Genomic DNA, 4162 nt, shown 5'->3' with positions numbered 1-4162 from the left:
TGAGGTAAAATTTACATACAGTGAAATGCATAGATTTTAGGATTAGATAACTTTTTTAAAATTTAGGAATAGGATCTCACTTTGTTGCCCAGGCCAGAGTGCAGTGGCTTTTCCTAGGAATAATTGTAGAGAACTATTGCCTCGATCTCTTGGGCTCAATAGATCCTCCTGCCTCAGCCTGCTGAGTAGCTGGGGCTATAGGTATGTGCCATTACACCTGGCTGAGATAAATTTTGACAAGTATATTCATTCATGTAACCATCACCTCAAACAAGTTACAGAATATTTCTATTTTGGCCTGGTGCAGTGGCTCACACCTGTAACCTCAGCACTCTCAAAGGCAGAGGCTAGAGGATCACTTGAGTCCAGAAGTTCAAGATCAGCCTGGGCAGCATAGCAAGACTCTGTCTTGACAAAACATTTAAAAATTAGCCAGGTGCAGTGGAATGCACCTGTGGTCCCAGCTGCTTCAGAGACTGAGGTGGGAGGATCATTTGAGCCCTAGAGTTTGAGGCTGCAGTGAGGTGTGATTACAACACTGCAGCCTGGGTGAGAGAGTGAAACCCTCTCTCTAAATTTTTTTTTTCTAATTATCCCTAAGAGTTCCTTCATCTCCACTTCCAGTCAATCTCCACCCTGTCTCCTGATGCATATGGTCTAGTTTTTCTTTTTCCCACCACGAATTAGTTCCACCCATTCTAGAACTTCATATGAATGAAACCATAGAGTATACATTCTTTTGGTAAGGCTCTGTTTGTTCAATATGTTTTTAGATTTATTTATGTTTTTGCCTACACTATTAGTCAATTCTTTTTTTTAACTGCTAATTAGTTAATATTCCCATATATAACCATTCCACAATTATTTATCTATTTTTCTGTTGATATTCATTTGAATGGATTCTAATTTCTGACTATTATGAATAAAGATATTATTTTATATAACTCACTGTGTTGACATATCTTTGTATTTCTCTTGGGTAAATGCTTCGAGTGGAATTGCTGGGGCATAGAGCAAGTGTATTTTTTCCTTTTAATGAAAAAAAAACCCTGCTGAACAGTTTTCTAAAATAGTTGTACCTTTTTTCAAGTTCTTTTGAGGCACTCATTTATTTATTTTGGAATTCAGATAAGAGCAAACACATCATAGACAGTCATTGTACAAAGTAATTCAGTTATCTCAATTGCAATTAATAAACATTTTTTCTTCAAGACAGTTAACACTTTTTCAGATCAATCTGAGTGCCACCTTATGCAAATGCTAAATTAAAAAAAAAAAGTCTAAATAGATTAAGAGAGAGTAGAAGCCAATTATGCTTTTCTCAGTCGGAACTATTTCAACAGAACTGTTTCAGTAATATAAATCAGATCAAGAGGAGGTGAACTTCAGTTTAATTCCTGAAATACAATTCATAAAATAAGACCTTTATGTTTAAGAGGTCCTTTAAACTGGCTTTTATTGTACTGTCATTTCCAAAATCTCACTAAGAGGCAGAAGGAAAAAATAGCCTTATTTAAAATGTTCTGACTTTAAGTAGCCACCAGTTTTATGTCTTCTTTATGCCATTTAGAAGGGAATCTTTTTCCATTTGGTAACCACTTTTCTTTTTCTGTTTTTTTTTTTTTTTTTTTTTTTTAGGGACGGATTCTTGCTCTTTCGCTCAGGCTGGAGTGTAGTGGCGTGATCTCAGCTCACTGCAACCTCCGCCTCCCAGGTTCTAGCAATTCTCCTGCGTCAGCCTCCCGAGTAGCTGGGATTACAGGCGCAGGACGCCACCCCTGGCTAATTTTTTTTTTCTTTGTATATTAATAGGGATAGGGGTTCACTGTGTTGCCCAGGCTGGTCTTGAACTCCTGAGCTCAGGCGATCCACCTGCCTGGGGCTCCCAAAGTGCTAGGGTTATAGGCATGAGCCACCGTGCCCGGCCGGTAACCATTTTTTTCCCAGTGTTCTCCCAGCTGTTGTAACAGAGCCCCAATTTCTTTCCCTGAAGAGATCCCCACTTTCCTGATGTCCTGACACTTGCAGGAAATGGGATTCACCACTGCTACATTTCCTTTCAGAGACAGCGCTCTCCTTGGTACCTCAGTAGCTCACATACACGAGTAGTTGCATCACAAGCAGTTGCATCACATTCCCTAGAACCTATAATGAAGTCTTAATCGAGTTTTAATGGTTCTGAACTATCCGTTGCTTTAACTAAATCTTTCATATTTTTAACCATAAGTAATCCAAGGCTTTTCTCTTTTGGTGCAGTCTTCAACCTCAAATCCACTTTTGCAACATCATCCTATCATTTCAATAATGAGGCAAAAAGAGTCATTGACTTTGATGAAAAACTTTCAACATTTTTACTGACCTTATTAAACTCTTCTAAACTTTAATTAGCAGGTAAACCTATATAAGGAGCCACATCAAGATCACAGATAAGGGGAATCAAATGATTTACATGGTTACCAACAAAATTTTCTTCAGTTCCACCCAAATCGTCATTCCTGATATTCCAACCAAGTGTTTTGCATTTTCTGCAATTGTTTACAAAGTCTCAGGACCATGGTCACCAGGTTGCTCTACAATTGTCCCATAAAAGTGTAGGAAGGTCTAGCTAAGTTGGGAAGAATATTAAGAGGAAATTTCAACCTGTGCTAAGTGGAAGCTCATGAGTTTCTTATTTTAATTTAGCAATCAACACTCTGAGAGTTTCTGCAACTCCTGGAGCATTTTGGAAGCTTGAAGTTGAATATTGCAGCAATTTTCATGTTTAGTTAAAAGAAAACATTTGGATTTTGTTCTGACTTATCCTGTTCAGATTGTGGCAATTAATATGATTTTGACACTGAATTCTCTAAGGTGTTTGGACCTTTCCAAATAATGTTATTTTCAGTTCCTGTTATTATTTTCAAGGATATATGTAAATAATTATAAGATTTCATTAGTAAGAATATTTATCAGCCAGTCATGATCCGTACAAGTACTTTTAAAAAGCCAGTACTCTTATAAAACCTGAAATATCTTAAAAGTATAAGATCATCCTCTTTTATTTCTGTTTGGCATGTCCAACAAATCTAACTTTCTTATTCTTTAAATCATAACCATTAAAGTCCTCAAATAAGGTATCATTAAAATCTTAAAACAGAATTTACAGGGACAGCCTTGTGTTCAGCATCTTTCTGCCGGTCAGTTGTGACTTCGATTTCAGCATATCATCCGTCAGTGGCAACATCAATCTCTAGTGTAGTAATCTTAACATTTTCTTTGTGAAGCCTGGCAGTAATTGTTCTGCACTCTTCTCCTTTGTTGTTTATCATCCAAATCCTGGCCGCCTGAAACATCGTCTTCATCTGAGTAGGAGTGGCAGTGTTGGCAAAGTCTACATTTCCAGGCTTTAGTCCATTGAATAAACCCCTCACTGTTCCTGCCCTCCTGCTTTTTTCTTTTTTCTTCTTCTTCTTCTTTGAGATAGGGTCTCTGTCAGCCAGACTGGAGTGCAGGGTTGCTATCTCAGCTCACTGCAACCTCCACCTCCTGGTCTCAAGTGATTCTCTTGCCTCAGCCTCCTGAGTAGCTGGGACTACAGGTGCATGCCACCGTGCCTGGTTAATTTTTGTATTTTTTGTAGAGACAGGGTCTCGCCATGTTGCCCAGACTGGTCTTGAACTCCTCAGTTCAAGCAATTTGTCCATGATGTCAGCCTCCCGAAGTGCCAGGATTATAGGGTGAGCCACCACACCTGCCCCCTCTGCTATTCTTAATTCATGATTCTCTTTCACAAGTAAATTGTAAAACTCTTCAATCCTTCTGAGAAAAGTGACTGGAATTATGAAGACTGCCACTTCATTGTAAATACACGTTGCTTCGGAAGGCAGACTACTACAACTACAGCTCAACGCTGGCCTGTGCAGAGGATACACGGGTCTCAGCATCTGGAGAGAACGTCAGCAGCCTTACAGGGACCCCGCCGATGCTGCACCCATGTTTCATTCCCTTCAACAATGTTCCAGAGTTCTGGTTCTTCCACATCCTACCTAACATTTAGTGTCATCAGTCATTTTAAATTTTAATCTTTTTTTGTAAGTGCATAGAACCATCTCATTGTGGTTTCAATGTGCCCTTTTTTTTTTTTTTTTTTTTCGTGTAATGATGTGGAACCCTTTTTCATGTG

General features: G+C 38.8%; 1 pseudogene; it reads right to left on the bottom strand.

The window, feature by feature from the left end:
* Positions 1-1546: 1546 nt before the first annotated feature.
* On the bottom strand, positions 1547-3923 carry LOC105505503 (annotated as a pseudogene).
* Positions 3924-4162: the final 239 nt, after the last annotated feature.

Source organism: Colobus angolensis, unplaced genomic scaffold (assembly GCF_000951035.1).
Source record: "Colobus angolensis palliatus isolate OR3802 unplaced genomic scaffold, Cang.pa_1.0 Scaffold126, whole genome shotgun sequence".
Taxonomy (NCBI): domain Eukaryota; kingdom Metazoa; phylum Chordata; class Mammalia; order Primates; family Cercopithecidae; genus Colobus; species Colobus angolensis.
The sequence above is the reverse complement of the archived record's forward strand: the minus strand, read 5'-3'. Positions and strand labels throughout refer to the sequence as shown.